The sequence below is a fragment of the Betta splendens genome, chromosome 6, assembly GCF_900634795.4.
Source record: "Betta splendens chromosome 6, fBetSpl5.4, whole genome shotgun sequence".
Lineage (NCBI taxonomy): Eukaryota > Metazoa > Chordata > Actinopteri > Anabantiformes > Osphronemidae > Betta > Betta splendens.
The window spans coordinates 15,915,772-15,927,760 of NC_040886.2; the positions used below are offsets into that span (position 1 = coordinate 15,915,772).

General features: G+C 40.9%; 1 long non-coding RNA gene across 1 annotated transcript; it reads left to right on the plus strand.

The window, feature by feature from the left end:
• Positions 1-5,960: 5,960 nt before the first annotated feature.
• On the plus strand, positions 5,961-11,567 carry LOC129604215 (uncharacterized). The gene is made up of 3 exons (XR_008694909.1): positions 5,961-6,094; positions 6,255-6,391; positions 11,218-11,567. It is a non-coding gene; the product is annotated as an uncharacterized LOC129604215 (long non-coding RNA).
• Positions 11,568-11,989: the final 422 nt, after the last annotated feature.

Sequence of the window (11,989 nt, forward strand, 5' to 3'; positions counted from 1 at the left end):
GATGTACACCAGCTACTTATTAGTTTTAGAGATGGTTAGACATTCAAGCTCTAGACATGCACTATATCAGTTTTACTTTTAATTAAAAAAAAATAAACCAACCACAGTCTCAGTTGAGGGAATAACTAACTTAATATCAAGAAAAATGTGTCTTATCACAGGTGTGTGTATTGTGTGGGTGTTGTACCAAAGCTGTAATTTAAAGTGACTGCAGACTCATTACAGTGTTTATAATCCTTCCTCAGTGAAGGGTGGTCTTCTATTTACATAAGCCAACAGGCCTCAGAGGGAATTACACACTGGAGCCGCCAGTTCTCTGTTGTTGGATTCATGTCAATACCTCCATCTTGTCAGCTTAGCTTCAGACATGCAGGCCATTTAAGTGGAAGAGTGAGCCAGCATTTAGGAAGGATTATAGAATCTCTGAGCCTGTCGGGGTATTTTCCCCCTACGGACAGGGAAGACAAATAGCAGGTGTTTTTTTTATGTTATGAGCTGTGACTAAAAGTTTTGAGGTATTTGCCGTGTTGAAGTACTGTATGCTGTTATTAATGTGATAAGCAAAGTTGATTTTACACGCGATCGGTTTTGGTGAATGAAAACATGATACACGCAAGAGCACTCCAGGAAGGTTTAACTTTCTTCTTTAATCTCTGCACTTTTTCTCACCCTTGATTCCACCTTAAACCACAAACCCCCTCCATCCTTGTGTGTGTCAATCAGTGATGCAGTCAGAAAGGCAAGCAGGCAGGCTAGTGTGACTCCCAGGGCGCACGGAGTCAAGGACTGGGCCAGAGAGCGTGAGTCATTCTGCAGGAGCAAGCTACTGGATGTAAAACAGAACAGTTGTTTCCTGCTGAGTCAAACCCACAGCACTCATTAAGTCATAATGCGGTAATTAGGCTGTGTGTTAGGTAGAGTAGGAAGAGCGCAGTAGAAGTCTTGGGCTGTAGTCACATCATGCAGATGTATTCTCTAGTCCACTGGTTAGCAACTGTTATTCGATGAGGTTATTGACCCAAACTAGGCTGATTTTGCTGTGATGCACACTTCCTGGCTCATGCCTCTGTTTTCTTAGACTGGCAGGTTGAGCTACAGTAGAGTTACTGCAGGTCATTTTGTACTTGCATTAGTGTTTGGCTCATAGTCCAGACCAGGTTCTGGCAGGGCATTGTGACCACTAAGCGTGTGTGTCTGTTTCGTAACAACTGACAAGCCCATAAATCCGCACCACAGAAGACGGGCAAAAGACAGACAAACAAGGTCTCCTCAGACTATGAACACTTCACTCACTCCTTTTATTTCCCTGCTTTACTCGTCTCTCATTCCATACCACAAACACTGCAGATGTTCTGTTAGCACAAAAGAGAAAAAAATAATCAGATCCACAAAGCATAAACCAAGCTTAAACACCTAAACTGGTAAAACATGACAAATGTGCCACTTTTATCCATATACGTTTACAGTTGAACAGTTCAAACAGTTTAAACAGTGAGTACAATAAGTATGTTCTCTTAGTTCCATAATGTCATTGTGCTCTTGTATGCTGCAAAGGTATTAACAGATCCTGACAGGATAATTATCAATCATTATATTAAATTTAGCAACTCACAGAAAACAGAAAACCTTTACATTGTTTTGCATTTTCTTTCATTTTTTTACCAGCATGCACCTGCCCTTCCTTGATCTGCACGTGCCACATGCTGTTTGAGGCTCTAATACAATTCTTAGGTGGGTTTAGCACTAAATAAACACTTCTGGGTAAATTTATTTGGGACAATACTATAGGTGCTTCCCCACCAGCAGATACATCCACCCAGCCTCCATTTGTGTTACAGTAATAATGCTGGCATGCATAAAAGCTCTAGATGGAACAAGACGTTCTGATTTGCCATGAACTGTCATGAACTGCTGTGAAGCATAATGATTTTCCATGACTTCAGGGGTCGTTTGTCACCAACCATAATGTGGTAGCTCTGATTGAGTGTTGATGGTAAAGTGCTTCGAGGCCTGGAACTGAACCAGTGACAATCCAGCCAAGGCAGCAGCTGCACGAAGCACATGAGGAGCTGATGGCAGGTAGGTCAGGTGCATTCCTCCAAACCAGGGCTTTTATCAACCATTAATGACACAAAGATTATGATTGGCTGGTAAATTAAACCTTTCAATCTATTAATTATTTTAGAGAAACTTTAATCCCAACATAAATGGATGCCAATGAAAAACCTGACGAAAGCAAAGCTAGCATGAGCCAAGAAAAACTGAAGATTAATTAAACAATTGTCGGTGATTGTCTGAGATCAAAGGTAACTTAAAAAGGGGATTTCTAATTGCCCTTGGGCTATTTATGAACAGCTCAATTTTATTTTGTAAACCTCTATAATTACTAGTTTGTATAGTTCAAAAGTTTGTGAAAAATGTTATTTTCTTTCCATTAAATGACAAATGTTTGTCAAAGAGTACGTTGTATGAAGTCATGATAAGGTTTTATTTCTGACAAAAAAAGATTTCAGGAATTTTAAAAGCCTTATAGTAATTTACTTTTAGATATTTTGCGATGAGATCAATTTTAACAGTACAGTAAGTCACATTTTTATACATAGAAATCAAGTGTGAAGTCAGTATATTCTGCATGTGACTGACCACAAATAACCTTTATAGAATAGTACAAAAATATGTACAACAATGCCATCCCAGCCTCCATACAATCACTGTAATACTCACACACATCACAGGACAACCACAGATTATAGGCCACTTCTTCAGTAATTACTACTGGCCAGGCCTAAGGCATAATCTTGCAATTTCCTCTATGACGCGCAAAGCATGCAACTCCATATAGGCACCCAAGTCCGCACGGATCTGTCTTTTTTTTAAACTTTGTATATAACACATACTTGTGATTCTCCAGATAAGAGGTTAGTCATTACCAAAGCTGAGAGCTGAGAAGTCAACCTGAGTAAACCCTAACTTGCTAATGCAAGTTCATTCTCGTGTGGCCTTTTCTACATCTACATGTACCATCAGTCACCATCCTTCCCATCATTAGATGCCACATGCTCTACAGTACCTTCCTTTTTTGTGGTTCACACCACATGGCCTCACAGTGAGATATATTTGCCACAAGGTAACACAAAGTAAAAATTGAAGATAGAAGAGATGTGTAAAACTACTCAGATGTGGAGGGTAGGACATTCCCTGTTGGTGCAGGTTGTTATTGTTATGTTGATCTGTCTTTTTCTACCTTGTGTACTGCATTCTGTCTAGTATAGTGGAGTTTTTCATCAGCACACTGTGACCTTTAAAAGGTGCTAGGTCCGTCTCCTGAATGAAAACGCATAAAGAATATTTGAAACTAGCACATTCAACAGGTCGTGCACTAGCCTGTTTAATAATTTACTTATTGTAACTTATTGTACAAGAACAAATAGGTCATGATATGTGGTTGTACTTTATTGACTGAAAGAAATATGAACCAGTTGTATTAATCTATAAATGAGATTTAGTAGAAGAGTTTTGTTTCAAATATGTGTTTGCCTTTTTATAGGGTGTTTCATAAAACTTGAGACACGAAAGAGTACAGGCTTAATTGATGTATTAATCAGCAAACACCAAACTTCAAACACTTTATTACCGAGCACATATACTGTATATGCCTTTATGGCTTGTCCTTTGTTGCATGAGGATCTTTTAATATAGTATAACTTTTCCCTTAACAAAGTCTATAACAATAAAATTAAAAACTGAACATCTCAAACTATTATCCTGTTGTTTTCATTTAATGAGTTGTTCAGTGAGAGAATTTCAAAGTCTGTTATAAAAAAAGAGTATGGAAAGTCTCTTGCCGGCACCATAAGACATACACACGACACTGACACCTAGTGTTTGAGCAAGCAATTTAAAGATCGCCTCGCAAGCTGAAGATGTATTAATAAGGCAATACAGCAAAACAAGACGGTACCTGTAGGCAATACTGCAGAATACAAGGAGATAAATGTAGGTATGAAAAATAGAGGGAGGTAGCAGTTTACTGTAGGTTTGTGTTTCCCACGCTGAATTGCCAAAACAAACAAAAGGGAGGCTTGAACCAAAATAAGAATTAGAGAAGACGTGAGAGATTCTGATACAATTGAGCGTGGCATTGTTCCCAAACCCACACAAAGACAAATACACTTGCCATTACACACGCACACACACAAAATGAGCCTCTTAAAGCCATTTAGCAGACAGTGATAATTATCAACATGAAAGCAGCTCTGCTGACTAGTGAAAGTTAAACACAACTGGTCCTGCTGGTAAAGGTATCTACATACAGCAATTGGCATAATCCCCTTAGCAGAACCATAAAGGGGTGCAAGAGTAATGCTGTTGAACACCTGAAAATTGACTCCTATTCCAAAATGTAAAGTTATTACTAAATGATCTGCTACAATAAATAAACAATTGTTTCGTTTATTTATTGTTTTTGCATTATAATATGTATTATTATGCATTTTAAAATTTTTTAAATCATTTAGACATTGAAGCATTTTAAGGTTGATGAAAAATTAGGGAGAAAGAACTGCAACGACTGGAGTTACAGTACAGTAGATTCTGACTTTGGTCAGCTCCTCTATCAGTAACTGACACTAGAACCAGGTTTATTTGTCCATCTATACATCTAGTATAAATTCTAGTATTAATAAGTTATTGAAGTTTTAAAATATCATTATCTGTGAGATCTGAGTCTAAATGACTGAATTCAAACTGAATTATCTTTCAATCTCCACAGTGAAAATTTAAATGCATGAGTAAGAGTAATAAACACTGGTTCAAATGAATTATATCAATTGTACATCCACACTGAAGAGATTCCATAAAATCACACAGATGACCTATTCCTTCAGTGACCATCACGTCTTCCATGAGGTCAGCATGACCACTACAACCACCACAGTTTTTCCACCTTCAATTTCCCCTTTGGGAATTTACTCTGGGAAGCATAGTGGTAGTATAATATCTGAGAGGTTGTAGATAAAATACTTGCTGTTGAACCACATTAACTTTATATGGTAGTATAGAAGAATTATGTATGCCACACATCAGGCTGAATTCTCATCTGCATCTTAACGCAGGGTGTATGGGATGTGGAAAAGAACAACACAACTTATTAAACACAGCTCGTTGGGCCGGGCAGATGGCAATCACATAATCCATCTATTTTAGCATGACGGTAGCAGTAGGGCTCAACTGGTTTAGTCTGGCAGGTCAGTAAGAGAAACTGAGGGCAGGGAAGAGGGAGCTCTGTGACTATTATCCAACATGGCTTATACAATGATGGTAGTAAAAAGGCATAAAACAAACACTGCACAGTTACAGAAGAGAGGGGCAGGGTGGTCAGGGGGTCCAATTCTTGTTACATCATCTGTGGCAGTGTTGCAGACTTATCTGTCTGTGGTCCTGGGTAGCATTTGTCTGGACCAACAGTGAGTCACACTTTCTGTTTACCTCAACATGAACCCATCCCTGACGTTCCTCATTCACCATTCAACAGCCTCCATTCACCAGCCACATGAGGGATGGTAACAGGGTGGCTTCCACCCGCAGGTTGGCATGCAATGCCAGGAATGTGCTGTGCCCACATCTTACTAAACCATGACACCTTTCCTGTGGTGTAGGAGCTGGTTTCTCTAGAGCTGGAACCAGGAGAGTAAATATAGCTTTCTTCTAGTGTCCTTTATAGCAGACGTAGGTCAAACATTTTTGAAAATACAGTTCTGTTTGTTTTTGGCTACTGGGGTACCAGTTTGGACAGATTTGCCACATATGACAATAAATGAATCCAAGGTTGTTTAGAGAAGTGCAGGGAAGTGTTTGGAGGAAGGTTTATTATACTTTTTAATAACAACTTAACAGACTGTTGAATTTGACCTACTGTGGCAAACCCCAAGCACCTGGTTCTCTCTAATTGTTTAAATAAACACAAGTCCCTGCTAATATCACGTTTGCTCTGTAGAGCAGAGCACAGTGTGCACTCAGACCTGTAATAGAAGAAGGAGGCTTCCACGTTTAATATTCTGTGCAATAGAAATTTTAAAAATATGTGTAAAATCTGGTACAGTAGTCAAACATCTACGCTTGTTTTCTAACTTTTTACTAACTTAATTTAGTTGATTAATTTAATCTTTACTTTATAATATTTGCCTATGTTTTATGAAACTTGTGTGTCTATACGGAAGAAAACGTTTTTATCTCTTGTTACTTTTACTATACAGCAGTGCAGTGGCCTGGACGCTGAATTACTGTATGTGTCACGACCGTCAGGACTCACCGCTGTCAGTTGTGCAGATTCTTCGTCCAGCAGAATCCAATGGAGGCGGTGCAGAACCACGACTTGAGGCCTGAGTAGAGGGTAACAGCACCTGAAACACAAAACCCAATAAATGCCTGTGCTTTTACGATTAAATAGCCATAATTCTACAGTTTTAACTTAACTGCTAGCACTAGAACAGAAGCTAGTTAGCTAGCAACGGTAAGCAGAGTAGCAATAGCCTTTAAATGCCAACTTATATGAGAAAACTGTTTTTACTGTAGTTCAAATACAAACCTAATTTCTACAGTGAATGTACAGTAAACGATAGAATTCACTTCACTAATCAACTTTAATTTAATACACTTTACTGTCTCCGGTTTTGCCGGCGTTTTCCGTTTGGTCCCGCCCACTTAACGCTTTAACGGTTGCCTCAAACGTCACATAAATGATTGGCTAATTCACAAGACTGACACCTGTCTCAGCCATTCGCAACAAGGGAACCAGACACCGATTAGTTTAAAGACTGGTATAAACGTAGGATATTTTAGGTTTACGTCATTATGTTGGTCAATACATGTATAGTATAAAGTACTAAATACACCTCTACCCATCAACTATCTTTCCTATGTAGTCCACCCTCCCCGCCCGCAGTGACTCCTGTTATTCCTGCCTCTCACTACAAGCATGTTCAACATTAAGCGGTGATGACAACATCCTTAAATCATCAGGAAGCCCCATCAGTGGGACACAAATTCAGATTAGTGGCTCATCCTAGTGACTCATCTCTAGTAAAAAGAGCCGCTGGCACAAGAGCCTGGCCTCCAAATCTAAAGCAGCAACGCTCCCGTGAGAATGACGATGCTTGGACCTCTGCTGATTTAGCCCCCACTTCACCTCAGCCAGGCACATGCCTCAACCCTATCCTCTTTTGTATACACTTCACGAATCAGCCTGCAAGTTGCTCATTATTTCAAATAACTGAATCTTTTTAATTCAGTGATATGTGATGTCATGGGAAATTGTGTTTTAATTATGAGTATAAGATTAGGTTTAGCAAAACCACATGTCCAACAATCATTTTAAGACTACAATCTTTGCAACCTTATCTTCCATATTCTTCTGACTATACCAGTTTGCAGTATATACTGTACTGTATAGAGCCAATCTAGCAAACAAGGTTTAAGATAAACATATATGGCCAATACGCATCCTGGAGTGTGAATTAAATTGAGTAGACAATAGATAAATTATTTACATGTTATCATATCATCAAACTAATTAATTTCTACAGTTTGAGACATCTATCAGTGAAGGAATAATCTTAAATAATATACAACATGAAGCTGTAGACGTCATGAGGAGAGATGCCACTGATCTTTGCCAAAATGCAAAAAGATATCTGTATGTGCTATGTGACAGATTTATTGAGACTGATCGTGTTTGAGTTGTGTGGTAAAACCTCCAGAGGGGTATCACTAACTCGAGTCTGGCTGTGTAACATATGTTGCTTCATCTCATGCATGACTCCAAGCTCTGAACCTGGCATTTCTCATTATTAGTGGAGACTGTTGCATTTGCAGTCATTTGCAATAAAGATAATGACAGCCTAAACACAACAAATACTGTACTTTATAGACACAAGACACTAACCAGGTGTAAAACAGACCTCTCTCACACACACACACACACACACACACACACACACACTGAAATACATGTCTATAATACAGTAAATGCATGACTGCTATTATGCTTAAATATGTGATTATAGAAGCTTTCTCAAAACATTTATGTATAGAGATCAGATAGAGGTTTAAGCAGCCATACCATCTGCAACTGAAACTGGAAATCAACAACTATGGAAGCACACAGTGGCTTTTGGCACAGAGCTGGATCATTCAGAGCAGAGGCTACAGTATGTGGAACGCGGAAGAGTGTGCCAGTTCACAGTGAAACACAAGCAAATACTCAATGAATGAGGCAGCTTCCAGGAAAAGCCAGAGCCCAGTGGAGATAGCTGCTAATCTGAGCATGAAGCAGAAACCCAAACAGAGGGCGACCGCAGGGCAGGTCACTCGAGCACGACAGCCAAATGCATCAGACACCTTCGGGTGATACCAAACCGCAGGACGCGCAAGAAGCCTGGGAGCCACGGCAAAAGTACAGCAGCTGTAACCCACCGCTGAAATAACCGACCACATCAAGAACGTCAGGGAAGTACAACCAACCGGCCACTGCCTGTGAGGAGCAAGGAACTCTGTGCCGTACACTTTTAACCTGCAGTGGACGATGTACAAAGGGCTCAACAGCTGTCAGTGCTGTGCAATATACACAACTCACTGACATTCAGATAAGTTTCAGAAAAAAACAACAACTCTGTACTGTGACTTTAAAATAGATGTAGAAATAGGAAACCACATGACATTATGTAAAAATTTGTGCCACTACTGGTTTATCATTAACATGTTATTGGTGGCTAAAACACTTAATAACGGGTTTGCAGGCTGGAGGTGGGCTGTGTTTATGAAATTATGTGTTCACGTTGAATGATAATGAACAGCATCCTCTGCACATAAAACGACAGGTATATGTATCCATGTTTAAATCCTGTGTCAAAATGATGCATCCTACTCTTTGCATCGACTTGCAGTGTCTCTGTATGAGAATGATTGCATATGTATTTGCATGACAGCGAAATGTCTAAAACTGCATAATGTTCAGATGGAACCAAAGACATTATGGGCACTCATAAGTCGGTCATTGAACTCCCACAGCAAAGGCCTTCAATGTCAACAGGGTTCCTTCACAGACAAATAGACAATTACAGGCCCAAAGGTTCCCTCACATTACAGTAATTTATATTTGACAGGAAAACTATCACAGTTTCGCAAACAAGTGGAAAACATGAAACTGGGCTTTCCCCATATTTTTGTTTGTGGGAAAACCTGTTTGTCCCCTATATGTCACACTCTTCACCATGAGTGGCAAAACACTCCTCTCAACCTCAACCCAATGTTGTGGCTTTGTCACAACAGAATGCTCCACAAAACCACATTTGCGCCATTTCCCACGAACCTGTTGAATAAATAAGATACAATCATATAGATTGTATAGACTCATTTTATTTTTTAGAATAAGCAGCTTTAAGGATGAGGAAAAACAGTTTTAAACATCTTTGCATGCTGAAATGTATCCAATAATACATCACCCCACCCACAAGAAAGCGAGCGCCACACAAGTGACGATGGTAAACAGCTACACTGATGTAAAATGCCAGATGGGTTCTGCTTCTGTCCTCAGCACAGCAGCCTCTATTTTTGAGTAAAGCTGTGAAAGCAGCCAGCACAGTACCACTGCCAGAAAATATATAATATTTGTATTACAGTATATTGTCTTAAAAATGAAACCTGCGTGGCAGTAGATTTGTGAATGTGTGATGTGTGTGTGTGATTGACTCAGCGGGGCTGTAGGCTGGTAATCTGCTCTTGTCTGTAGCAGACGTGGCGCTCTGCCAGCCTTTGGATGCTTTCATTATCTGTGCTTTGTGTCTTAGTGATGGCCACATGCACGTGATGAATAGACAACCCTTCTTCATTAAAATAATACCCTCGTCCAGTGCCGTCCTGTCGGCAAAGCTGCATCTGTGCCTGGCAGAGCCGCGCGCTTCATTCAGAGCCGCTCACAAAGCGGGGGCCGTCGGCTGGAGGCAGGAATTTTAATTGTTTTACGGGAATCAAGCTAGTTAGCCTTTCAAACATCCTGATGCATGACAGCTCCCATGAAAACCCGTGAAAGGAAAGAGGAAATGTTGCCATAAATTAATCCTGGACAAACCCCAACTTTGGAAAGTTTTGTGTTGTTGCAATGGATGACAAAAGGTGGATTACAACTTGAAAGAGGAGGTTAGAGACTGAGGAGGGGGCCGATGGCAACTTGTGAAGTTTGCCAAAGAAGAGACGCATCCCTTTGAGTCTCAGGGAGATTAGACATTTCTTCAAGTGACAAAACACCTTATTAACCTCCACCTGACCTCTGGGGATTGACCTTTGACTTATGACCCGCACGCCGCTGCGCCTTGCTCCTATTGGGAGTTATTAGCATGAGTCTTTTCATCACAACTAATGGTTGTTCCAAAATTCCAAAAGAAAGAGAATGCGAGGATTGTCTTGTACGTGGGACAGAAGACGAGGGACAGAGGGACAGGGAGAAGACTTTAATTGGAGATATTGCATGTCTAGTAATCCATCTTTATTCTTTTTTGATAAAAGAACAAAAGTGGGAGAGATGGGGATGGAGAGATGAGAAGATTTAAGAGGACACCGAAACGTTGACTTGGAACATGGGCCTCTAGTAAATCTGCTGGCAAATCCCCAGATTAGTTCATTCCATTGTTTTGAGGAAGTCCGCTCCCACCGGCCCAGAATGCAGGAGGTGGGTTTAGGAACTTTGCAAGAGCTCCAAGCCACTGGGCTGGATGGTATAGCGTGTGTGTGTGTGTGTGTGTGTGTGTGTGTGTGTGTGTGTGTGTGTGTGTGTGTGTGTGTGTGTGTGTGTGTGTGTGTGTGTGTGTGTGTGTGTGTGTGTGTGTTCACGTCAGTGGGAGCGTGGAGAGGGGGGATGACACAGTGAGATACAGTAGGGGTTGTCAGGAAGGTTTGGGCTCAAACATGGAGTGCTGACCAAAAATTCCAATAATTGCTCATGATACTGTGGCCACCAAAAGCAACGCAGACGGATGTCGGGCTGCCTTCCCACTGTGACCTCTCCATGGATAATATGTACTTTGGAAACTGTCATCCCTCATGGTTTCATTAAATCGTTTTTGATATTTACACGGCCTGTGGACTCATTCTCTATACAGGGTGAATTTCGACAAAATGTAAAATTGTTCCCCTTGAATAAACACTGTGCTTTCTTCCCTGCAGGGTCACTTTACCACGACCGAAGTCACTGGCATCTGACCCAGAGGTTATGGTCAAAACATTTGTGGGCATCTGCAAAAGTCAGCAAAGCATTTTCAATTAAATATTAAATTTGACCGAAGCATGTTTTTTCCCCATTCTTTTCTTTACGCTACCTGTTACCTGTCATGATGTCTCCAACTATTCTATTCAGCCTGTGGAAATGGGGCATCGGAGTGATGACAAGGAGCAAGAATCACACTCCTGCACCATTTTGTAGTAGGCCTCCTTCAAGGCCAGAAACAGGACGGCAGAGAGAAAAACACATTAGCACAAAAGGCGTGAGTCAAGGCACAAAAGGAAAATGATTTATTATAGCTTTTGGCAAAAAAATTCCTGCAACGGAGTGAAGACCCTCAGGTGCAGAGTACAGAAGAGGAGAAGAGTCGGTGCTGAGAGATGCTCTGGAATGAGGAGCCCGGGAGTGTTTAGCAGTGGGTCGGCAGGAAAGGTGTCGCAGCTCCTCTCACAGGTGGGGATTCCAGGGAAAGTTCATTCCTGCACTGAAGGCAAGGTGGAACGGGTTCCTGACAGTTGTTTTCTTAAACATGGCGTATTCGTGACCCGGAGGCTAATGGCATGCGCTCCTGTCTGATTTCACTGATTACAAAAGCAAAACCTTGACACCTGTGGTGAAGATCAGAACGAGGACGGTGGGAATTATTTTGCTTCCGGGCCCCCGTGGATCTTTGCCTAAAGGCTTCCACTAAACACACTTTCATCGCAGAGCTGGAGG